Below are 27,287 nucleotides of genomic sequence, written 5' to 3'. Positions count from 1 at the left end.
TATATTTTATTTTCTTCATGTCCATCCATATGCCTTAAATCTCTCCTATTTGAAATATTCTGTAATCCTAAATATTAAATTTTATTATGAAATCAAGAACTTTATTTCCCAACTTTTTAATAAAAAGCAAATTTCTTTTTAAAAAACAAAAGATTTTACTTAAAATTATGTAAGAAGAAAAATGCTACCTTCAAAGCCTTTCAACTAGTTAAGTTTAGTGTAATGAAAAAAAATTAGTTATGGCACTGGAGTCATCATATTTCCATTTTATAGTCAATTGGATAAATTTGCTTTTTTTTTCCACCTCTCAGACTTTTGTCCTTTTGAGGCAGGCAAACAATTGAGCTCCAGCAATGCTGTCTCTTATTTAACAAACTACTTTAGTCTCCTTCTTGGCAGTTAACAATGACCTTGCACTACAGATATATTTTCAGCATGTGTGTGGCTGTGTACAAAACATTGCTATTTTCCTTCACTCTCCTCTTTGATCATCAACTTGTCTTGTCTCCCTCTCTCCCTGTAAGCTCTAATTGTTTTTACTCCTTTCAAAGTATGTGGGGGGAAAAATACAAAGTCCTTAAATACTCCCCATGTTTGTTAACTTAGAAATTTTCTCTTTTTTTTTTGCTGAGTGTTTTTAATTTAAGAATCTTTTTTCTTCCTACCCTAACATAGAAAGTCAAGACCAAGGTCCACTCAACTGTCCTGTATCTCTAATATCTCGAGGCCCTCAGGTGTCATAGTGAGAAGATCACAAGGCTTAAAATCAGAATGCGTGGTGTATGTCAAAATCCTATTACTGCCTGTCTGGAGACCTGGGGCAATCACTAAGAAATTCTGGGACCCTGTTTTCTTCCTTGTGAAATGGGGGTGATCATAACCCCTAACACTCAGGGTATTTTAAAGGTTAAATAAATTAAGCGTAAGTGAATGCTCATTGAGAAGCGACTTAGTCTGTTTTATGTTGCTATAACAAAATACCAATAATGGAGGGATGAACTTGTTCAAGGTATACTGTACACATATATGGAATTATCACAATGAAGTCCCCTCATATTATTAATATATATAAATCAAAAACAAAGTAAAATAAAAATATACCAGAGACTTGGCATTTTATAAAGAAAAGAGGTTTATTTAACTTACACTTCTGGTATCCAATGACATGTTGCTGCATCAGCTTCTGGTGGACAGCATAGATGGACAGAGTGTGTATGGGAAAGAGAGATCACATGGAGAGAGGAAGCAAGAGAGTGAACCCAGGGAGCTGAACTCACTTTATAACAACCCGCTCTGCTGGAAATCAATCCAGTTCCAAGACAGCAAGAACTTACTCTCTCAAGAAAAGCCTTACTCCCTCTTGGACCTAATTATCTCTCTCTTTTTTTATTCATTTATTCATATATGCATACACTGTTTGGGCCATTTCTCCTCTCTACCCCCCACTCCCTCCCTCTCCCTCAACCCCCTCACTTCCAGGCAGAAACTATTCTGCTCTTATCTCTAATTTTGTTGAAGAGAAAGTATAAGCAATAATAAGAAAGACAAAGCGTTTTTGCTAGTTGAGATATGGATAGCTATACAGAGAGATTCCTAGCATTGCTTCCATGTGCTAATGTGTTACATCCCAAGTTGATTCATTTCTAACTGACCTTTTCACTACTTCCTGATCCCCTTTTCTTTAAGGCACCACCTTGGAACACTGACACATTGAAGACCAAGCCTCAAAATGAGTTTTGGTGGGGAAAAACCGCGTTCCTGGTGGGACTGGTGTTTGGATTCAGGGTCTCACACTAGCAAAGAAAGCCTCTACCACTTGAGCCTCACCTACAGCACATTTTGCTCTGATTATTTTGGAGATGGGCGGTCTCTCAAACTATTTGCCTGTGCTGGCCTCAAACCATGATCCTCCTGATCTCAGCCTCCCAATTAGCTAGGATTACAGGCATGAGGCACCAATGTCCAATATGATTTTTTGTTCAGTATAATAAATGTTTAACAACTAACAGGTGACAAACTCAAAGAAGTACAAGTAATGTCAATGTTCATGCCGGGCAGATTCTGTTCCTCAGGGTGGGGCATGGTGCACCTTTTCTGTTTGGAGAAGCAGACACCACTAGCCCATTTGAGGAAGACAACAGCTCCTTGAGGTCTTCCACAGTCCACATCTGAGAAAAAGACTCAATGTTATCAAATCTTTTCATTTTTTTTAAAGAAAAACTTAAAACCATTTTTTAAATGTAAAATCTTCTAAGTTTTAAATGTTGAAAACTAATTTTTTAAAAAATGCTGTATGAATGAACAAAACAATAGTCATCATATTATCCGAATCTGTCCTGTACACCTCCAGTGTGCTCTGTTAGGGGCCACGCATTCTCATCAGCACTAGGAACACTAAGAAAAATGTAGTGTGTGACAGACACTGCGATGCACTGCCCTGATTCCCCTTTGAGAAAGGACATGCTGCCCCAGCGATAGGCATGTGCCAGCCACTTCAGTTACTGCTTCAATTGCAGAGCTGCCACACTCCTTCCTGGGTGGTCCATAACCAGTGACTGATGGAGACAGGGGTAGAAAAGCCTAGCCATCTGGCCCTGATTTGGAACAATTCTGGAAGGCCATTCTAGCTCCAAAGTGCTTGGGTGTTGGGTGAGACAGCTGTTGTGTGTGCCTCAGAGTGTAACTTCTCTCTCACTCCCAGCCCACTCCTGCTTCCTTCTTTCCATAGGTGACGAGCCCAAGGCCACTGCAAATACACATCTTGTACTCTAAACTCTGTCGTAGAAACAGCTTCTTGGGGATCTAACATGCAACCTGGTCCTTGAACTCATGGGACAGTCTGTTTGATGATTTAGAAAGGCAGTGATTTCAATTCCATAGAAGAAGAGCCAGGATAGACGCACCAACAAAAAGCCATGGGAAGGGAGGAGAAGGGCATCAACTCAACCAAGGCTCAAATGAAGTCTTTGGAGTAGATAATCTTCAGATGATTTTTAAAGGTTTTTAAGCAAAAGCCAGATAACGAGGGAGGAACTGGTTATTTAAGGCAGAGGAAATACTAAAATCAATAAGATATGGACATCCAAGAAACAGACCCAAGCATGCATAGAGAACCACCAGCAGTTTGGTACTTATAGCACTTAAAATGTAAGTTGGGGATTAGCATGAGATAAATTTAGAGAGAACAGTTTTATTTACGAACTTGGCCTTGACTCAGTAGATAATGGGGCTTGAAGATTTTTTCCTTGTAATTCATTGAACATTTGTTCTCTTTCCTCCAACAAGTTTTACATACTGGTCCTTCATGGAACCTATTTATTCAATAGACATCCCTTGCGAAGCTTCATCTCATACCATAATTTAAAATTTAGATATGAACATCCAACTCAACATCTCCAACTCTCTCACACTTCATTTTCCTTAATTCCCTACCCTGGTGAATATTAACACTGCCCACCCAGTTGCTCAAGCCAGAGTCCTAGGTACCAGTCTCACTTCCTTTCTCTCACTTACCCTCTGAGTTCCATCTTTCAATGAATTTTATAAATAATCCCACTTTAATAGATTTTGGATCACTCTATATTCACTGCCACTTCTTTAGTTCAGTGAAATCTCTTAACAACTGGCTAATTTACCTCCAGTCTTCACCTCCTTTAAGTCCATTTATCAAACAATGACAATAACAACCCTTTCAAAATATACATCTGATCAAGGCAAGCCTTCAAGTCCTCCAGGAGTCCCCATAATCTTCCATATAAAATCTAAAATGCTTAACAAAACTTTCCATTATCTGACCACTGATTTCAATTTCTGCTTTACCCACACCATATCACTATAAATTCTTCCAGCTCTTTATGTTCTTTCTTGCTCCTTGAACTTGCACGAGGTTGTACTCATGGTCTGAAACATCTTTCTCTGGCTGCCTCTCCTTTTTACCTAATTACTGCCTACTCATCCTTCAGGACTACTTACTTTCTCCAGGAAATTTTCTGTGACACTCTTATCCCTATTATCAGCTACATGTTTGTATTTCTATCATTATACCTATCAATCTGTACTGATCTCTCTAATCAGGAGATTACAACTAAAGGCACAGAACATGTCTATTTATTCCTAAATTTCCAGTGCTTAGCATAATATTTGATGCATAATAGCTCTCAGTACATATCTTCTATGTAAATAAATGAATGAAACAGATTTTATTTCTAAGTGTACACAATGACAGCAATGTGTTTCAAGAGAGAATTGACTTGAGACAAGGAAACAGTCTATAAGAGGTAGCAACAATCTCAACTAGAAAAATGGGAGTAGAAATGGAGAAAAAAAGAAGGTAGGAGAAACATTTTATGGATAAGGCCATCAGAACTGGCGCTTGGATGCTGGGGATGAGGAAAGACTGTATTATAAAATGACTTCTAGATTTCTGATCTGGACACCCTGATAGTGGTATTTTAACAAGATATAGGTGGAAGAGCAGCTTTGTTAAAGTGCATAAAGATGATGAATTTTAATGAGCTCATTTAGAGCATGTGTGAGTGCCTATGGGACATCTAAGGAGACTTTTTTGGAAATCAGCACATGGAACGAGGAGAGGAGTACATGGGATGGCTCAAAGGGAATAGTTGGTGTACAGTTGGTTGAGCACAGTACCCTGGCTACATCAAATTTGTGCTAGATCTTCCTTCTGCCCCTCCAGATCCTTCTCTGCCCTGCCCCAAAAGACTGATCTATCTGGACTATACCAATGGGCTTCCTTGCCCTTTGGTTTTGCTTAAGTATAATTCATGTGAAAGAGCAGCAGTAGACAGAAGAATGAAGTCAGACATTTTTTTCTACAGCTTACTCCCTGCTTCATCTCTCTACCAAATGTCACAACAACTGTCAGGGAGCTTACTTCACATGGTCACCTCTCTAGGCTCCAATAACTGCAGAGCTGTGGTAGTAAAGCCCACTGTTACTAGCCTGGGAAATCGTCCCAGCCCTTCTTGCTTTTCCTAAGCCACATACTCTTTGGAAATAGCCCTGTTATTAAAATCTCCTCAAATGCCATAATTTTCCTAAGGAGACACTGAGTGATGCTCAAAGTATCCTTGGATACAAAAGATAGGCCAAACCTAACTCTATTAAGAAAACAGAGCTCTATGAAAATTAAAGGAATAACCCAGGTAGTGGAAAATTCAGGCACCTAGGATAAAGGAATAAGAGGCTGTTAGCCAGAATGATCACAATGAAAAATTAACTTAATATCCCCCCAAATTAATTTTAAATGAGACATCTTCCAAAGGAATAAATAACTGTACATGTGACATGGTCTCATATTCTAATGAACTTTGTAAATGTTAACAATGACAGGGATTACAAAGAATTGGGTATAAAATACTGGTGTCAGGCAAAGGGATATAAAAGGATTTCATTCTTACCGACTTAGTGGCGCCAGTCCTAATTGAGTCTAATAGGAGGATCCTGAGTTTGAGGCCAGTCTGGAGAAAGATAGGGAGACGTTGTCATGCACACAAAAAAATTAAAAACAAAAGGGTTGAGGGCATGGCTCAAGTGGTAAAGCATGCATGCACAAGGCCCTGATTCCATCCTCAGTATCACAAAAGGGAAAAAAAACTATTCATAATGCAAATATGAAATATATTTGATGTTGATACTCAGGTCATTAGAACTTTATATTAATTTATCAACAGGGCAAAAAAAGGCAGCAGACCCAAGGTTGTGGGTTGTGTGCCTTGCTTATCTCAAGTCAATAATATAAATCAAATTACAGGAAAGTCCCAAACTTGGAAATAACCCTAAAGTTCATATCTTCTAACTTGTTTCTCAACTCACTAATCTCTTGACAAAGTCACTTGTTCATCCATTCAACAGACACAAATCGAGCACCTGTTCCAACCAAGCACCATTTAACACAATGATGAAAGTCCTTTAATTGCCACCTCCAAGGAACTCACACCAAATCTGTCCTTGATGGCTGACTTCATGACATAGACCAGTATCACAAAGTTCCCTGGAACCAAAACCTGCCTCTACATGTTTCCAAAACAGAAATACTGTCCTGTCTTTGAATATTTTTAGGGAGTGAATATTTGTGCCATCCATCTGACTCCATGTTTCTTTTAAGCAAGGCATCCTAAAGAGTAAATAAATAAATAAATGCTTGGGATGCAGTTCAGTAGTAGTGTGCTGAGGAAGAGGAGGCAGAAGAGGGGGAAAGAGAGCTAGGGGCATGACTCAAGTGGTAGGGTGCTTGTGTAGCCTGCATGAGACCCTATGTTCACTCCCCAGTACCAGGCATAGTGTCATGCACCTGTAATTTTAGTACTTGGGGCAGAGGCAGGAGGATCTCAAATTCGAGGTCAACTTGGGCTCCACAGCAAGTTGTCTTCAAAAACAAAAAAGCAAGGCATACTAAATTTGCTCTGTTGTCCTCATATGACTTAGTACTCATATCACTCAGGCCCTGGTCATACTCTTTGTGTGCATAAGTCTGTCAAAGCCCCTGTTAAAATGAGGAAACCAAACTGGAAAATATACTCCAGATGTTTCCAATCATGACCTGGACACTCTGCTTTTACCAAGGCGGCTATAATTCCTTGGCCTTCTGAAAACACCTCTGTCATTCTGTTAAATGAGTATAGTCTGAGTTTGTACTGATAGATGATTTTGTAATCTTGGATAAGTTGCTTCATGTATTTCAACCATAACTTCATCTGGGAAACAGAGATAATCACTGTTACTTCCTTGTGAAAAAGCCCACATTTAAAGCACCTAGTCCAGCTACCTGACACATAGTAACTAGGAAGAAATTGTTAACTGATGCCCTTAATACCACTTCTGACTTTCACGGATTCATCCACTGTTTCTCTTTATTTTCCACATTAACTGACACCAGATCTAGTACCATTCATCCTGCACTTAACTCATTTTTCTCATTTAATTTATTGTAACAGTCCGTGTGCTCTCACCTTATCTTCCCAGTTGACTGAGATTTTCTCCAAATCTTTATCCTATTTTTTTCCTGTAAGTTTGATGCACCTGACCTTTTAAGACATCATCCAAGTCACACTGATAATGCTGTGAATACAGAGCCAAGGACAAAGCCCTGTGAGTCACCAGAAGACCTTTATCCAGATTTACATCCAGTTGTTTAATGAGCTGTGAATGGAACTTACCATATTGACATCTAACACCCATTCCTTCATCTTTCTGAAAGAATATCCCAAGAGACAAATCAGACTGATAAATTTGTCTCTGGCATTTCCCAGATCTATTTGGCCAGGAAAATCTTTAAATAAGAAAATGATAGGTTATGATGCAATGAATTTATACTGGCTCTTGATGTTCATTTTCTAATTATCTATAAATCATCTAACAATCCACAATATGTCTGTCCCTCCTCTTTTTCTGTTGTAGGCAAAATAATAACTCTATCTAATAAGTCTATGTCTAAATAAATCTAGAAACTGTGAATTTGTTATGTTATGTGGTAAAAGGGACTTTATAGATGTAATTAAGGATAAAAACTTTGAAATGAGACTGTCCCCAGGTGGGACCCATCTTAATCACATTGTCCTTAAAAAGCAGTGGTGGTGGGTGTAGAGGGGAGTTGGCCCAAATTATGTATACACATGTAAGTAAATGTAATAATAATAATAATAATAAAACAGTGACCCTTTCCCACTAGTGGCAGAAGAAAATCAAGTTTTCTGGAAATGCTACAGTGTTGCTGGCTTCAAAGATGAAGACAGGGGCTCAAACAAGGAAAGTCCGCAGCCTTTAAAAGCTAGGAAAGAAAAGACAGGAAGTAGATTTTCCCCTAGAACCTGAAGAAAGGAATGTAGCCCTGCTGACACCTTCACTTTAGCCTAGTGAAATCTGTTTTTGGATGTTTGATCTTCAAAATAGTAAGATGACAAATAAAAATGTGTGTTGTTTTAAACCACTAAGTGTGTGATAATTTGTTATAGCAACCATAGAAAGCTAGTACCTTCTTGTTGTCCTCCTCTTTTGTAAATTCCTAACATAGATTTTAATTCAAATTCACTTTTGGTCTTTTGAACTAATTTGGCCATGTGGAGACAAGTATAAGTGTGGTGAACTGCAGAAAATCATCAATCTTGCAATAACAAATATCTTCATTAATGCAGGTTGCAGTGAAATATCTCCACAGCAAAACTGTTAGAATGGCTGGCTGCAATTACTGTAACTATATAATTTTGTTATTTTTCAAAATTTAAAATTCATCTGGTCTCTACTCTGTCACACCTCTGATGTAATTCAATAAAATCGGGTGAGGTTTTACTGAATATATATTCTCTTCATGCAATACATATAATTATATCATGGGGAAAGCTACTTTTGTGAGCCAGAGCAAACTCTGTCATAGTTTTGTGACTTTCAATTGTCATTCCCATCTCTCAGCACCTCAGTTTTCATACTTAGGAAAATAAGGATATTTGATGAGATAACCTCTAAGGTCTCTTCATTACTATTTTCTATCAGAATATAAACCAAAAAAAAAAAATTCCGTTTCCTTGATGAAGGATAAACTGATTGAAATAAAGTTCTTCAATCCTTTGTTCATGTTAGCCCATTTACTTGAAATGCATTTTCCTTCCTCTTTATTTTCTTTAACCACTTATATCCCCAGCTAGTAAAATCCTTGTCTGCTTTCAAGTCCCAAATCGAATGCCACTTCTCATGAACACTTCCTTGATCACAGCATCAGTAGTTAATCTTGCTCTTGTCTGAAATACTATATTTGCTGCTTGCAGGCTTATCACAGGCAGACTTATTATTCTTTTTTGTTGCAATATTTTGCCACACCAACCCAACTGCAGCTTCCTGAAAATGGGGGCCATATTCCTTGTTGTTTGCCAACAGCAAGGGTTCAGTAAATATCCTGCAGTTCCTCCTACTACAACTAAAGTGGTGTTTTTCTCCTATCTGAAGCTCATCTCTTCTTGTCTTCTCATTCCCTCCCATGCCCTCAGCCTTTTACAGACTCAATGACATCCATTATCCCCCATCTTTCCTTTTAACTTCAATTTCCATTCCAGCTTCAGTCCATCATCTCAACTAGCTCTCATTTTTCAAAAATTCCTCTGCAGGTTCCATATCCAATGCGAGCTACTGAGAAATCTTCCAGTGAGAAATTCCTTAAAGGAGTTAAGTTGCTCACATCAACAACCTCTACTTCATCATCTCCTACATATGCGTCTGTTGACTTCAGTCTGGTTTCCACCACACCCCTTCAATTGAATATACTTCCTCCAATGTTGCCAATATATCCAAGTCAAAGGTTACCTACTATATTTGCCTTCTAGACCACAGGTTGTGCTATTGACCATGACCTCCTCCTTGAAACACTCTTCACTGTGCACTCCTTTTTTTTTTACCTAGATGTTCATTTACTCTCCAGCTCACCCCACCCTCTGTTACCTCTTAAATACTTAGCTTCCTTAGAGTTACATCCTGGACCCTCTCCTGCACTTGGTCTGCAAGATTTTGCTATATTCCTTCCATTTCTCACCCTCCAACTCTCATGCAATAGAGCAAATTAGAGAAGCAACACCTTTGCTCCTGAAAACTTTATATCCTAATTTAAAAGACACAATAGACAAAAAAAATCTTTGGATCACTTCAGACAGTGATACTTATCACTGAAGGAAATAATTGACTGGAGGATGATATTTTAGAAAGTGGCTTCAAGGAAGGCTTCTCTGAGCTGACACTTGAGCTGAGAAAAAGAGGTTCTATGAAGAGCTAAGGAAAAACACTCCAGGCAGAGGGAATTAATGAGTAAAGAAGTACTGAGATGAGAAAGTCTGTTCTGTTCCAGAGAGATAGCAGGAGGAGAATGGGGAAGTGAGAACCCAAGGCTGGGGTCAAATGCAAAGGGCCTTGTAGGCCCAGATAAGGAATTTAGATTCTAAGCGTAAGAACAGCTATGGATGACTGCAACAGCCCTTCCTTTAACAGGCCTTCCAGTATATCCCTACAAAAGCCATGTGCTCTTTAAAATCCAGAGCTGCTCTTGTCACTTCCCTGCTAAGCATGCACAAGGACCTAGGTTTGATCCCCAGCACTACAAAAAACAAACAAAATGATAATAGATAGATAGATAGACAGACAGACAGACAGACAGGAAGGGGCAAGGATCCCAATATCTCCTTTAAGAGCACACCCTCACTGACTTAACTTCTTCTGCTAGGCTCCACCTCCTTAAGGTTCTACCACATCCCAATAGCACCAGCCTGTGACCAGCAAGCCTTCAATACATGGGACTTTGGAGGACATTCCAGAACCAAATGATAGCATCATTTTCATATATAATCAATATAAAACGTTATTTTATATTTCACATTCCTTTTTTATACTAAGTCATTGAAATCCTGTATGTATTTTACACTTTATGGTATACCTCAATCCAGACTAGCCCCATTTTAAAGATTCACTACATCTAGACCTTAGCACATGCTGTTCCCTCATCTTTTTTTTTTTTTTAAACCTCATTGGCTACGATGCTGCCACTGCGCAAAGCTGCTGTTCCCTCATCTTGACCTCTCTTACTATTGTCTCCATTCCCAACCCCTTACACCACCAGATAATAGCTATTCATTTCTCATAAGTTATAAAGGCTTGGGTTTTTTTCTTGTTTTTTGGATGTACTAGGGTTTGAACTGAAGTCTTAGCACTTGCTAGGCAAGTGCTCCACCATTTAGGCCGAAATCCTATTCTCGGTCCCCTAAACCCAGGAAAATCTTCCTGGCTCATGTGCTTCTAAAGCACCACACACATCTATTTTATGACCTCCACCACAGTCGTAATTATTTCTTTATCCTTCTGTAAGTGCCATGAGGAGCATGTCTGTCTTGTCCAGTACTACATCTAGTCTAGTAACTGGCACATAAAAGTTATTCAAGATACATTTGATGAAATAAATTGAATGCAGCTTCCAAGGTAATTGAAAACAGTTCCTTCTGCTCCTATTTCCATCATAAAATTTGCTCAACAGTTGTAACCTAATTAACAGAATTTCACTCTAGTGCTCAGCACTAAGTATCACCTGGCTAAATAGCAAAGACCATACAGATAGGACCTCATGACAGCTGTAGGAGACACAGTCACACCTGTTATTGTTGTTTTTATTGAATGATGTATTTTGCATAAGTAATATGTTTGTTACAAAACTCAAAAGGTACAGAAGTGAAGGAAAGTCTTTCTTTATCTCTATTTTTAAGCCGTCTCCTCTCTGGAGACAATTGTTACTAGTTTCTTATATTTTTTCTCCCACCCTCTTCTTATGGATAAAAATCATTTCACAGGCTAATATTTTTCAGTTTTCTCAATAATGCGAAGAATGAAAACCAATAACCCTTCCTTAGGAGACACCCTTTGGACTATTGTCTGCTCTCAGGCATGCTCTAGAGAATTCATGTATTTCTGCACTTTAATTAAAATGAGGAAGCAACAGAATTTAGAATTGGAATTCTTTCATCCAAATAATTATCCTTACTTGGGGTCTTTTCCACATAGATATTAGTAATCACTACATGGAGTAATAAATTTCTTTAGACTTATGTATCATTGGCCATGTAAGGAATACTAAATACCCAAATCTATTCTTTAATATGAAGTGTAGGTATTGGGTATTGTGTCCACTTTTAAGACAGGAAATTTCAATGCAAAAATGCCTTGACAAAAGGTAAAAGGATGTAAAGTGAACATTTTTCAGGGCTGAGGTCATGAATTTTTATTTATACTCCATTCCTGTATCTATGGCCCCAAACCCTTATGTATATCTCTCTGGGTCCAGCAAAGCCTTAGCAGACCCTACAAAACAGAAGTGGAGGCAAAAAAAACAAAAGATGCCTGGGATGCATTTGCCCTAACCCTCTCCATTTCCTCTTCCCTACCTTTGACCACTCTGGTAGCTAGACAGCAGGCTAAAAAAAAAAACCATTAGTTTCAGCTCCTTTTATCATCAAAAGAATGCCAATATGTAAGTGAAGCATCTGTTAAATTTCCATTAAAAATTAGTTCAAACCTTTCAAATGTTGCTGTTTGAAGGCACGTTTTGATAAGCATCTTTTTTAAAAAAGTAACTTAGCAATATGAATGAAGAACCATACAAATGCCCATTCAAGAGATTAGCCTAAGGAAAAGGGGAACAGGTACTAGAGAAAAGGTTAGATGAAAAAGAATTAACCTAGAAGGTAACACCCACGCACAGGAAATCAATGTGAGTCAATGCCCTGTATAGCTATCCTTATCTCAACCAGCAAAACCCCTTGTTCCTTCCTATTATTGCTCATACTCTCTCTACAACAAAATTAGAAATAAGGACAAAATAGTTTCTGCTGGGTGTTGGGGGGGAGGAGAGAGAGGGGGCGGAGTGGGTGGTAAGGGAGGGGGTGGGGGCAGGGGGGAGAAATGAACCAAGCCTTGTATGCACATATGAATAATAAAAGAAAAATGAAAAAAAAAAAAAAAAGAGATTAGCCTAGGAATATTACTTCTTTGACTCTCTCTTAAGGAAATAATCCTGAGGATGAAAAAGTTTTGAGCATCAAGTTGTTCATCACAGTATTATTTATAATGACAAATAATCATCATATGCCCAAAGGTTAGTAGTAATAATAAAACAATCTGAAATAATATTGGTAAGATATGTTAATTTGTAACAAAGCTGATGATATGATACAAATCAAAAAAGATTAGGAGGCAAGGGCTATGGATGTAGCTCAGAGGCAGAGTGTTTGCCTAGAATGTACAAGAGCATGGGTTCAAGCCCCAGAATCACACACACACACACACACACACACACACACACAAAATTAGGACAGAAAATTATGTATATAAGATTAGAAGGAAATATAAACTTTGAAAAGTCCCTGGGTCATTGGGCTATGGGTGATATTTTTGTTTTTACTACATAAAATATATTAAATAGTGTGTTTGAAGATAATGAGTCATGTGGGAAAAAAATGAAGCCAAGAAAGGAAAAGGGAAGTACTAGGAGGTACGGGCTGCCCTTTTATGGAGTGATCAGGGTAGATATTACTGACAGTGAGACTGGAGAAAAGATTTGAGTCAACTGAGGGAATGAGCTATTTCAATATTGGGCAAAGAGCCTGCCAAACAGTGCAAAGGCCCTGGGGCAGAAGCAGGTGTGATGTGTTCAAGGTACAAGTGGAAGTCCATGTGACAGCAGTAAAGAGAGCAAAATGGAAAGCAATAAAAGAGAACTTCAGGTAGAAAGGGGAGCCAGCTTGTGAACAATAGAGATAGTAAGAATTGGCTGAATTCTGGAATATTTTGAAGGTACAGTCAACTGGATTTGCCAGAGATAGGATACAACATGCAAAAGAAAAAAAAGCTGTAGTCAAATTAAACTCATGAGCTGACAGATATCAAAGGGAACAATGAAGTACTAATGCACTTTCTGGACCAAGTAATTGACTTGAAAAAAGGAAATTCCAAAATATTTATTAGAATCCACAAAGGAAATTTGACCATATATTTACATCCATTGTTGATGGGTGTGTCCTGATGTTACACTATCTGACAGTGCTACTGAAGTTCATCATAAGATGTAAAGAGCTCCTTTGCAACAGACTTGCAAAAATAGTGTGTTTTCAGACAAAACAGACCTTTGGGGCCAGTGCATGATGCCCTTCTGCCGGCCAGTGACCTTGCTCAGCAAGAAGCAGCTACCTTCCCCATGCAGGCAAAGGTGGCTGCCAAGGCTGGCAGGTAACATTAAGCTAACTTCTCTACTGGTATGACAATGTGTAGAAGCTTCTGGAAGGACAATACTTTCTCTACTCTTGTATTAGAGTCACCCACTGGCTTACAAACTGCTAGAAAATCCAACCAACTCAAAAAAGGCTTAGAGATTTTCCCAGGTATAACTGCCAGGTAAATGAATGGTATTAGTTAAAAATATTTAACCAGAGTAAGAAGAGCAGTGGTTTCCTGATTTCCTCTCACTCTCCACATGTGCGGCTGAAAGCTTGATTGTCAAAGGAGGTATGACTTTTTCATCACTACTCAAAAGCTGTACAGTTTTCTGCACCTGTTCTCTTTGCTATCTCTTTAGCCAAGTGAATCACAAGAGCCCACACCCTACAAATCGAAACGACACTGTGAATGCTTGTATTGTTGACATATGTCTTATATTGTTCTTTACTAATTTCTTACACATAAACCTTGACATAGAAATAAAATTGCTTGGCTGGAAGTTTGCCTCAAGAAGTAGAGCACCTGCCTTGCCAAGTGTAAGGCCCTGAGTTCAAACCCCAATACTACCAATAAAGAATAAGAATCAAATTGCAGACTTCCTAGGGCAAGAAATCTATCATTATCCCATCACTAGTGTCTTTTCTATCCCCTCCTAGACCTGAAAGAGTGAGATTCAATAATTATCACGACACTCATGGACATGAAGGAGTAGCAGCACAAAATGAACACACATAAACAGAGCTGAATGAGCAAAAGCCTAGAATATAAAGTCCATAATACTCAAATTTACTTTCCTCTACCTTCTCTGGCAACACAGCATATGATATACTACTGGTTTTCAAACTTAAATAATATATGGACCTTTTCAAAGGAAAGATATTCTCATGAGGCTAGGGGTGTGGTTCAAGTGGTAGAGCACAAAGTTCTGAGTTCAAACTCCAATCCTGGGAGGGTAAAAGAAGGAAGTTAAGAAGGTGAACATGATTTATGTACTTTCTATACAATAATGAATAGAAAATTTTTAAACCTATTTAAATCACCCATAAGAAGGGGACTAAGGTAGAAAGGAGAAAAATAGAGGGGATGAACCAATTCAGGTTGTAATATATATACACATGGAATATATACATGGAAATGTGAAAATGAAACACTCCTGTAGAGCTATCTTAAACAAACAAAAATGCCTTTTTCTTTTTCAAAAAAGGAAAACAGGAAGGTAAAACAGGTCCTGTCTGGGGTTGGTATCAGTGGGAGGGGAGAGGTGGTGGGGAAAGGCTGTAGGAGGGTGAATATAGTGGAAATAGTATGTACTCATGTATGAAAATGGAAAACTGAGACCTTTTGAAACTATTCCAGGAATGGGGGAGGGGTATAAAGAATAATTATGAGGGAGGGGGAATTCAACTATGATATATTGTAAGAACTTTTGTAAATGTCACAATGTACCCTCAACAATAATATGATTAAAAATGGAGAGGAAAAAAAAAAACTCAGTCCCTCCAAAAAAAAAAGATATTCTCATAAACCTGACATCCTAAATGATTTTTATTATAACATTATTCTTAATATATATATAGACTTTAGAAAGAATGTTTGCATACAGATATTGTGCTACAATAAAACCAAAACTTGAAGATCAACAAATGTAGGAAACTCATCAAATTCAGATGACCAATTTCAATTTCATGGGGCCAGCATAGAACAGCCACTCCACTCATCAATGTGAATGTGGTGCTCCCACATGCAGCTCTTCTGTGTTCAGTTTGCTTTGCAATGACTCAGCTACTCCATGGCCTGTCTCTACTTACATCACACAGAACCTTCCTTTGTATGTCCTGTGAGGAAATCATTTGGCCTTCACTTGGTGACAACATTCACGTCTTAACTGCCTGTGCATTTTCCTTCTTTTTTAATCATTTGCCTCAGACAAACAAAGTAGCACTTTCTGGTATCAAGAAAAATCTTAAACACAGACAAAAATGCAAGCCCTGTAAGAGTGTGACAGCTCTTTGTTAAGTCAAACATCCAAATGAACCAAACATGTTGCTACTTACTTATTATTGCCATCAAAATGAAACCACAAAATTAAATTCTTACAGACAACTTGAGGGCCCTTGTGAATGTGACTGCAGTCTTTCAGGTATCTTCAGATCCTAATTCAAGAAATAAGAATGAAGTGGGAAAAGGTCCTTGACTTTAAAGTTAAAAAAAAAAGAAAAGCAAAAAAATCTGGATAAAATTTCAACATTGACATTTACCGTGATTGGACCTAGAATATTGACCTAATAAAACTGTTAGATTAAATAATAACATAGTGATAAAATTATTTGTGAAATCATACTAAACTTTTTAAGCCTGCTCCTTTATCCAGGGTTCTGCTGCTAGTTTGTAGCTCTCGAGAGAAACCTAAGCCAGGTGTGGTGGTGCACATCTGTAATTCTAACAGTCATTCGATGAGGTGAAGAAGTAGAAGGGCAGTTCCAGGCCAGCCTGGACTTCATAGACTGTCTGAACAAAAAAGCCAAAGCCTAGCCAGAAGGTTACATGAACATGAAAAGGGACTCGAACATCCTTTTTTCTTTTTTTAACCACCCTGGAATCAGTCATTTACCACACACAAACGAAATCATTTCTTAATACTCTCTAGGACCAGGCTGGATGAAGAACAAAGCAGGAAGAGAAACGCAATGTTGGAGGGAATGCTATATTCCAGGCATGGCGCTAATTATGAGGTGGCCATTTTTTTTTCCACAAAATTGGTTTGGTCTGCCTGCCATAGCCACTCTGCTTCCTGTCATAACGCCGTTTTCCCTGGTCATACAGAGAATCCTTGCCCTTCTTGTACTGTGTCACTTTGTGAAGTTGGTGCTTGCCACACTTTTTGCAGAAAGTTCAGCAGGTTTTAGGAACAGTAACCATGATTACCAAAAGCTCAAAGTTAATCTTATTTCACCTGTGAAAAATAACCCTCAAGAAAATATCAAAAGGTCTGCCATGCTCTACATCCTGTCATGGTTTTCCATCCAGACATTTTGCAATTTCCACATCTCTCACTTCCAGCCTCTGTATCTATGCTTAGCCATACAATAACTCCAGGTATAAGCCACTGTGTGTTAGGCATACATTGATGAATAGTAATAGCTAGGTTGCTGGCAGGGAGGGTCAGCTGAGATGGGTGGTGGGGAGGTGTGGTTTCCAGATCTTGCCTAAAGTAACACCACTGAGTTGAGTAAATGAATTCTGTCTCCAAGGGCTTCAAACATCCTACCCACCAACACAGCACCTGAAGATGCAGCCATGGAACAAAATGAGAAAGAAACCCCTGAAGAATGGACAGACTCAACTCATTCAGATAGGGAGGCCACAGTGAGCACAGCACTCCCAGTGAATTATAGGGCCAAGACTCAGAAATAAGAGCCCAAGTAAAAAGTGGACATCTCACCTCACACCTAACCAACTAGACAATAATGGGGAATATAAAGGAGAGAGCCCAGTGCAAACAAGCATAGAAAATCCCTTTAGCTACACCAATTTGTGGTGGTCTCTGCTTTTTTAGGGAGGAGGAACTAAAGGTGCAAAACTTGCAAAAGTCTCTTATTAAGGTTTAGAAAATATGAGAACAAACTACTTTGCATTTGGTTTTCTTTAGAGTATGGGTCTTGTCAATTTTCAATATATCTTGTACTCTTTGGACTCCCAAGTTCTAAATAAATAAATAAGTAAATAATAAATCCTACATTTCTTCCTATATAGACAAACCTGGATATTTCCAACTTTTATCAAAGCTTTGATTGCTGCTGCTTATGCCTATAATCCCAGCTACTCAGGAAGCAGAGATCAGGAGGATTACAGAGACCCTATTCAACACAAGCTGGGCAGTAGTGGTTCATGTCTGTAATCCTAGCTACTCAGGAGGCAGAGATCAGGAGGATCATGGTTCAAAGGCCAACCCAGGCAAACAGTTTGTGAGACACTATCTCAAAAAAATCCATTACAAAAAAAAAGGGCTGGTGGAGTGGCTCAAGTGGTAGAGTGTCTGCCTAGTAAGTGTGAGGCTGTGAGTTCAAATCTTGGTACTGCCAAGAAAAAAAAAAGTTCTGGTTGCCAAGATGGCCAAAATCAGATACAGAATATTTATCATGCTATACATATGCCATGCCTGCATAGTGCTATATAGTGGATAGTTATGACCTTGTTTGGCCACAACCCATCCTTCTTTCCCCTTGGACCACAGGAGCAAATCCTTGGATTCAGTCCCCAGCACCATGAAATAAATACATTTTGGCTGTTTCTTTGTCTTTCAACCTACTGTTACTTAAAAATATTCCAATATCCTCCCAATAAATTCTTCCTTTATTCCTAAACAAATTCTATCTGGATTTCTGTGGCCAGCAGTCAAGGGGGGGTCCCGAATAACAAAATATTATAGACTATTGTCTCCCTCCTCAAAGGATGAACATGAAAATGCAGCTTAGCTCACCAATGAGGGGGTGATTCCCAGTTCCGACTTTATTCTAACTAACCTTCATAGGTGGCTTACCATAAGTTTAGCCTGAAGGGTTAGGCTGATATCAAAGCAGAAAAAAAAAAAAAATCTCGACATCGAACATTGTTGGATTTCCACACTAATGAAAGCACAATTGCTGTAGGAGATAGTAGGAAACAGAGAGCATTTTCAAAGAGGTCTTCTTTCTTTCATTCTTTTATTTATTGTTATATTTTTAAAAATCCTTTGCTTCTGAACTTTTTGCTCCACAGGCAGTGCAGCTGGGGAAGCCACGGGCGGTCCCTTCCTCACTCCACCAAGATGACTTGCCTCCTGGTCACTGCCCCTAACTAAACAGGGTCCAAGGCTGGGAGAAATCAAAGGAGTTATTTTTACAAAAGAGGGTTTTTTGCATGCTGTGCAGTGACATTATGGGACTGTCTGGCTGGAAGCAGGGACGTCTGAAACAACTGTGGCAGGAAGGAACAGCAACCCAAGAAGCCTTTGCTTAACATTTCCCTGTCTGTCTTTCTTTCCCTGCTCACCCACCACCAATCCCACCACCAATCCCACCTCCATCCCTTTCTCTGGCAGCAGAGAAAGCAGAGATATCAGCATGTGTCTGGCTTAGAACAGCCATGAAATCTTCCCCAGGGCAACTGAGTTGGAAAATAGAAAGGGTCTGACAGTACTGGATTTGAACTCAGGACCTCACACTTGCTAGGCAGGTGCTCTACCACTTATACCACATTACCAGCTCTTTTTTGCTTTTAGTTGCTTTTCAGATAGGCTCTCATGTTTTTTCCTGGGGCCAGCCTCACCTTAATCCTCCTAGCTACGCTTCCTGAGTAGCTGGCATTACAAGGATGCACCACCATGCCTGGCTGGTGTTTTTTTCTTGATGGAAAGCCACAATACCTTCTGATATGTCAGTGACTATGAATGAGGGCAACAGACAGCACCACCAAAGGTGGAGAAGACAAATGAAGACTTGATTAGCTGAGCAATCCCCTGTCTGGGACCCCCAATTTCTACCCCCCCAAACAACACAGAGAATTCTGCAAGGGCTGGATCTTGGTAGTGTAGGGCCATCTAGCTCTGAGAGGTCAGCTACTGGTCTACCACATGACGCACATGTGCAGAAAACTATTATTTTAAAAAAGGTGGAAATCTTCACACACACACACACACACACACACACACACACACACACACCCCTCCTACACCATTGTCCTGTCACCATTGTCCTGTCCTTGACACTTTGTGGAAGAAGAGCAAACACATCACAATTAAGTCATCATTCCCCTTTCTCCTTTCACAGACTCAGAATATCATTAGTATGAAGACGGGCCTGATGTTAGCCAAATGCAATCAAGACTTGTAGATTTTAGTTGCCATGTGTATGTGTTACTTAATCAACATTCATTAACAATCACAGAAAGAGAAGCCCAGAAAGGACCCCTTCGAGAGTGGGTTTGCTCTTTTGTCCCATACAAAGAGAGTATCTTCACTAAAGGTTACACAAGCTAGGCTACTTCTTCATTGTGTCACTGAGTTAGTAAAGTGAGGATCTTTTTTAAAATCATTTAAAATATTTTTTGAGCATGAAAAACAGTGAAAATCTTTTGTTGCCTAAATTGCATTCAGATTTCCTGTTTATTACTTTTCATTGTTTTTAAGCTTTCAGTCAAAGATTTCCAAGCACTTGGATGAATCTTATGGATCTGTTTTACAAATGGACTTTCACGTATGTTAAGAAATATCAGAAAAACCAGTGCAGACAGCAGTTAAAGCAGTAAAATCAGATTTTATACTGGAATTATTACAATGGCGGCAAGGAGACCTCTCAGTATAGGACTGGACTCAATTCCAAATAACAATTCCAAACAGGAAACGCTGGGGGTTACAGATGAGGAAGAGATTTGGGAAAAGCTGGTGGATGCAGTATTACCAAGAGGAATCTTCAACATAAGGAAAGGTTCTTGCACAAGCAGGCCAAGGCAATGAGATATTGAGGATGGCAGTGAAGCTTGATCAGATATTCATGGTGTTCGGATATTGAGGGTGGCAGATTCTCTCTAAACTGTCTTAACGGAATTCTTGCTAAAACTGGGTGATGCAGCCCTGACAAAGGCCAAGGCTGAAGAACAAGGTGGAAGTCTTGTTGAGAAAGGGGCTTAGAAGATCCTGACCGAAGTTTGGTCAAGAAGAGAGTCCTTCTGACTTTTACCATCAAGAATCTACAAAGCCAAGTGTATACTGTTGCCTTCAAAGCAGGTGACAATAATGCTGAGCCTCTTTAAACTATTTCTGGATCCTTCTCGAACACTGCCTGCATAAGAACCATGTGATTGACAGAGAACCAAACCTGGGTTTGAATTCTTGCTTTACCACTCATTTGATAGCTAATCTGGTAATTAATTTCTCAGCCTGTTCTTTCATCAGTAAAATGAGATTGCTAACACCTACCTTTCAGCGCTGTTGAAAGGTGCTAGGAAGACAATGATGTGAAGCACTGGTAAACACTAGAGACAGGTGAAAGATAAGTAAGCAGCTACTCTAAACACTGCCTTTAGAGCTGGCAATATTCTCTGCAATTTTTCCAGTGGTCAAAACCTTTGTTTTAGCGGGGCGCTGGTGGCTCACACCTGTAATCCTTGCTACTCAGAAGGCAGAGATCAGGAGGATCACGTTTCAAAGCAAGCCTGGGCAAATAGTTCACGAAACCCTATCTCGAAATACACTTCACAAAAACAGGGGTGGTGGAGTGGCTCAAGGTGAAGGCCCTGAGTTCAAGCCCCAGTACTGGAAAAAAAAAAAAAACCCACCTTGGTTTTCTGAAGTTTTGAAATCACCTCATTTACTCTATTATGTGAAAGATAACCAAACTGGGAAGTACTGTTTTTTAATCAGAAACAAAGTTTACCTCTTACAATAATGAGGCTGCTTTCGTCATATTTCTTGCAAACTAACTGTTTCTGAAGAAATTCCTTAAGAGAATTTCCAGCAGTTTTTGCTTTGGACTTCTACAGTGATTGTTAGTGTCCTTCAAGACTATACAGTTTTATCAGCCACTGTCCCACTACCCCATGTGTCATCTTAGATTTCAATGTCAAGGCTCACCATCCATCTGAAGTCTCAACATTTAGATACCTTCCTGGGCCTGGTTTCTGGTGGTACATTCACAAGGGCTGGACTCGTAAATTAACCCCTGAATTACTTCACTGGCAAGTAGACCAGGCATCCAAGAGTAGTAAATGTTACCTTCTAAGAAGCTGCTCCTAAGGCCGAAGGTTTGACTCAAATGGTAGAGGACCTGCCTCATGAGTGCAAAGCCCTGAGTTCAAAGCCCAGTACCACCAAAAACAAATAATAAATAATAAAAGTAGTTGCTTTAACTTCAGCTTCCCATATCATCCCAGTTCACTCAACTGGAATCTCCCCAGTGCCCCAGTCCTGCCATGTTTCCTTGCCCAGCCCTCTCTATGCCCCAGCTCTGCCTTGACCAGTTCTCTTGCTATTTGAAGGGGGTCCTGCTCCCCAGGGACACAATCCCAACATGGACATTTAGTTGAGTTCTTTTTTGCAAACAATAGAACAAAATGCTGATTCAGTCTTACTGAAAAGTAATTTATTAAAGGATATTGGGATTTGATAGAGGATCAGAAAAGGTGGGACAATCAGGCTTCATAAATGGAAAAGAATACAAAAAAGTAGACATAGGCTAGAAGCAGAGTCAAAATCACGCCCAACCCTTCTGCTGAGGACACCATTGCCACAACCACTGAATGCTACACCTAAAGGCTCAAGCTGCCACTTCAGCACTGCACATCAGAGGCAGCCCCTTTCTTGGCTGCTGTCAAACCAAGAGTGCCTGTTTCTTGCACAAATAGCTTCTGTGCTGAAGTCTGGAGGGGTTCAATTTGAAAAGTGTAATTCCAGGCCACACAACAACACCCTGGGAATCCTCAGTTTCTACAACAGGTAGTCAAAACTAAGTACACACTCCAGGGAACCAGCAGCCCAGAAGGACTCACATGCTGGTCTGCTCTGAGGAGGAAATCCATTTCAGTGCAGAAAGCTTTGACTCACTGGAACTTTTACATTTTTGAATGTTTTCCTGGGAAATACTAGAATGGTTAACACTTTAAACTCAGAAGTTTCACTTCTCAATGTTTATAATTAGGATATAATGGGAAACACTAAGATTTCTTCAAAAATATGTTCCTCACAGTATTCTTAACTATAGTCATGTATTGCCTAATGAAGGATGTGTTCCGAGAAATGCTTCATTAGGTTATTTTATCATTGTGTGAACATCATGGAGTGTACTTACACACACCTGGATGGTACTGCCCACTACATAGCTAGGCTGTATTATTACTTAAGGAACTGGTGTCACAGGTGGCCAATTGACTGAAGTGTCACTAGGTGGTGCATGACTGTGTTTCAGTTAGGAAGAAACCGCACTGTGTAACAGAAGATGACTGCAAAATTATGGTGTATCCGCTTAATCAGATGTTATACAGCCATTAAAAGTTATAATTATAATAAAACAAAAATTTTAATATTACAATTGCAGTCATTTAAAAAATAAAGATATAAGGCTATAAGAATGATTAAAAAAGACACTATTATATACAGAATGATTTCAACCATGTAAAACATTTACAAATATGCCGAAAGATAAATAAATCAGGAAGGTGGCATGTTCTCAATTGGTGGAAGATATAAAAATATTTGTCATTTTCTTGATTTTGTTTTCTGCATTTTTCTGATTTTATTACAAAGGGATTACTATCTATATTTCATAGATAGACAGAATTTTTGTTTTGTTTTTTAGGGACAGGGCTTAGCTATGAACCCAAACTGGCCTTAAACCTGCTATGTAGCCCCAGCTGGCCTGGAACTCATGATTTTCCTGCCTCAGGCTACTAACTTCTAGGATTCCAGGCTATGCCATGCCTGGCATTTTTCCTTATATAGTTTAATGAGTGATTTTTGAAATACCTGTTTCATATTCTTATGGACACTTCTAATATAATAGTGGGTTGGTTAAGTTAGACTATTCTAGATTTGAAAAGATTGAGAGAATTATAGGTGCATAACACTGCCTGGTTCAAATACATTTTTAATATACCTGTATATTAGTTGGCTTTTCATTTCTGTGACAAATACCTGAGGTAAATCAACTTAAACAGAGGAAAGATTTATTTCAGCTCACAATTACAGAGGTTTCGTTCTGTGCTCATTTGATTCTGTTGCTTTGGGGCTGCAGAGGCACAGTGTATCGTGGCAGGAATGCATGGGGAGGAGGTCTGGTCACCTCATGGCAGCCTGAAAGCACAGGCAGAAAGAGGGAGGGGTCAGGGTCCTAATATCCCCTTCAGTGGCACACCCCTAACAACCTAAATTACTTCCACTAGACTCTATGTCCTAAAGGTTCCACCACCTTCCAATAGAGCTATAGACTGGGGGCCAAGCCTTTAATACACGGGCCTCTAGGGGACAGTCCAGATCCAAACCGTAGCAGCATGTGACAGTGTTCATTCAGGCTGATTAACCAGACTCCTCTGTTAGAGCAGAGAGAACTAACTAAATAAAGCCTTCTGGCTGATTGACAACACATGACAGAACAGGAAATGTCACCCAAAGTAAATAAAATATGACAGATGAGGGGCTACAAGTCTGAAATAGACTCAAAGAGCTTTAACTGAGCTTTGCAGTAACCTATACCATAAGGAAAGAGTCCCTCAGTCAGGAATTTAGAAAGGAGACATTTGGTGCCTGTTCCAGGCTGCACATTTTCAGCAGAAGTCTGTTCTCCCATCCCAACTCCTAATTTGAGCTCTCCACTGGTTACTCTGTGTCCTTGGGCTAAGCATGAAGCACATCTGATTTCTGTGAAAGATGGTGCATATCACACTTGATAATGAATTGTGAATGTGCTTTGTAAACTGTAAAGGGCTGCATAAATGTTAATGATTATTGTGTCATGCCACTGTCCCAGCTGAACACTTATTGAGGTCATAGTGTAAGCACAAACACTCTTGGAAGGCTTTTGAAATAACCAACTTAGAAACTATACTATTTCAAACTCCATTTCTTTTGGCAAACATTTTGATAATAGAAATAACAATGGTGTACTGAGCACATAATAACATGGCAGACGCTATTCTGTGTACTTCATATGTAATTATTATGTGTACTTTATGTATGCACTAATTTCCAATTCCACAGCAACCCTCCAAGGTAGAGAGTTTTCAATTTTCCTGGATGAGGACACTTGGAGAATTGTTAGCATTTAACACTGGGATGAGGGTAGGAGGTTGCCAGGATAAGGGGTAGTACAAGAAAGCACCCCTTAAAAAAACAAGTACTTGTAGAGTAGAGGGACAAGCATGCCCATTTCACAAAAGTTCCCAGGGTGACTCTTTCTCTGATTTTTTTGTGAAGAACTAATGTCCTGGGTTAATTAATTTGGTCATCCTACTAGTAAATACACACCCTGCATTCAACTCTCACCAAACTCACAATCCTTCTACCTTTCCCACTCTTTCTCAATGATGTATTAGGTAATAAAAATGCAATTTTAAATTTACTCCTTAAACACAAATAAATTATCTTTGTTAAAAACAAACAAACACTCAAAACAGTACTTCATCTACAAAATATTTTTTGCCAAAAACATTTAACAGGAATCTAAGCAACACTCTAAATCTTGCATCTGATTATAGTGAATGCAAAGAACAAAGAAACAAGTTAAATAACACCATAAGAAAACAATCAGAGAAATACAGAATACTGGGCATTCTACAAGGCAAGTAGCCTGGATTCTCCCAAAGTGAATGTCTTTTAAAAAGGGAAAAGGTGGGAGAAGAGTTTATATTAAAAGACTAGAGAGACATAAGAAACAAACATGCTGGGTGAACCATCAAGGTCGAACCTGGGTTGTAGGAGAGGGCAATAAAAGACATTCTTGGGATAACTGAGAAAACTGGAATATGGAACAGTCATTACATAATACCATGGAATCGTTGATAATTTTTTGGAATCACTGAAGATGGCTGTGATAATGATAATATGGTTACTAATGAGAATGTACTGATTCTTAGAGATGGATGTTAAATTACTTGGGGTGAAGCATGATGTACAACTTTCAAATGTTTCCAAACAGTGCATGTGTGTATGTGTATGTGTGTGTGTGCATGTATTTACAGAGACAGAAAGAGAGAGAGAGAGAAAAGTTAATTTGTGATTATGGGGGATACAGATAGATGTTCACAGTACTACTCTTTTGTCTTTTCTGTATGCTTGACATTTTCTGAAATGAAATTCTCAGGAAGTTAAAGATAACATACAGAGAATCAAAAAGACTATAAGCTACACAAATACAGGACTGAGACATTCTGGTCTGTGCTTGTATCCCAGGGCCTAGTGCAAGGGGCCCTAGCTCATAGAAGGTGCTCTAAAGAAGTAAGATGGAAGCCAGGTGTGGTAACCCATGCCTGTAATCCCAGCACTCAGGAGGCTGAGGCAGTGGGATCAAGAGTTCAAGGTCACTATATAGTGAGCCCCTGTCTCAAAAATGAAAAATAAAAAAGTAAGTCTGGAAATTTGGCTCAAGTGAGAGCAACCTGCCTTGAAAGCACACAAGGCCCTGAGTTTGAAACACAGTGCCGCCGAAGAAAAAAATAATAAATAAATAAAATAATGGAGACACAGGGAAGTGGAGAGAAGAGAGAGGGAGGGAGAGAGGAGAATGTAGAGGCAGTCAAAGTAAAGAAGACCATTCCTCCCACACAGGTCTTCCCAGCATGAGCATGTCCTGGGCATCACCAGGACTTTTATTCACTATACAAATAAATCCATGCATTTGTAGCTTCATCAGTTTTAGAGCCAAAAGCAGGCTAGAGATCATTTGCATCTTCACACAGTTAATGAAACTGAAGCCCAGAAAGCAAAGTGGGTCAGGTAACACTGCAGGTCAGTGCCTGAGTCTTGGCCCTTTGTCCCATGGCCAAAGACCTTTCCTTCACACTGTACTCACCTTGCTTCCATCTTTAGTAAAACTAAGGATTGACCTTATTGCAATTTAAATGTCAACCCTAGAAGAGCCATGCTTAGTTATCACATTTCATTCATTTTACTGAAAGGAAAACTGCCCAGCATAGCAGTTTTGATTCCTTAAAGGACAAAAAATAAAAGTAAATACTGTTAAGTCATGAAGTATGCTGGGAGCCTCAATGTCTATTATTTCATTCCATTCTCCCAACAGCCCTGTGAAGTAGGAAGTAAATGTACAATGTCTATACCCTACAACCTGCCTCTTACGGTTAGAAGGTAAAGACAAATTTAAAGTAAGAAATGTGGGGTGGGTTCAAACCCCAGTATCACCAAAAATTGAATAAATAAGAAAATGGTTGGGCTGTGGATGTAGCTCAGTGGTAGAGCTCTTGCCTAGCATGCACAAGGCCCTGGGTTCAGTCCCCAGCACCACCAAAAATAAGTTCAAAAAAAGAAAATGGTTAATGATGGGTTGACTTGCTTATTTTGTCTCTTCCCACAGTGTGGCCTAGGCTGTGTAATAAATCTTTTTCTGCCCTTCATCGTATTTCTTTATTTGGCCTATCAGGGTGAGTGGCTAGACCTGACATGTGGAAGGCTACAAGTTTAGGTCTGGGATCCAATACTCTAGTTTCAGCTTTGGCAAGCCATGAGAGGAGAAAATGTACCCTTTAGGTGTTAGTCACTTGCAGCTAATTGATTCTGGACAGAGAGGAAAAATGGAATTGTTTCCCCTGTAGCTGCTGGAATTATTTTTATTCCAGGGACCTTTTCTTATCTTTCCACTTTGGCCAACATTGGCTGATTTTTATCATCATCTAGTGAGGCAAAGAAATGAACATATGACCTCCAGGGGCCTTGAAGTCTGATCTTGGTGAGTTCTCCCCAGTTGTACACTTCAGGCCTTCCGCTTCCTTTTCCTTGTTATCTGGAGGCTTTTCTGAGACATTTGTCTTTTGCCTGACAAGGAAATTTGGATCCT

The 27,287-nt window shown here is 39.3% G+C and overlaps 1 protein-coding gene and 1 long non-coding RNA gene across 2 annotated transcripts in view; both read right to left on the bottom strand.

Annotated features, from left to right (window-relative positions):
* Window positions 1-27,287, bottom strand: part of LOC141415468 (uncharacterized) — an 86,027-nt gene that overhangs the window by 8,481 nt on the left and 50,259 nt on the right. The gene's annotated exons all lie outside the window — the stretch shown is intronic.
* On the bottom strand, window positions 1,135-16,881 carry LOC141415446 (uncharacterized). The gene is made up of 3 exons (XR_012440483.1): window positions 15,850-16,881; window positions 5,421-5,480; window positions 1,135-2,168 (listed from the first exon to the last, which is right to left on the bottom strand). It is a non-coding gene; the product is annotated as an uncharacterized lncRNA (long non-coding RNA).

This window comes from Castor canadensis, chromosome 13, assembly GCF_047511655.1.
Source record: "Castor canadensis chromosome 13, mCasCan1.hap1v2, whole genome shotgun sequence".
NCBI classification, from domain to species: Eukaryota; Metazoa; Chordata; class Mammalia; order Rodentia; family Castoridae; genus Castor; species Castor canadensis.
This window is presented reverse-complemented; position numbering and strand designations above follow the sequence as displayed.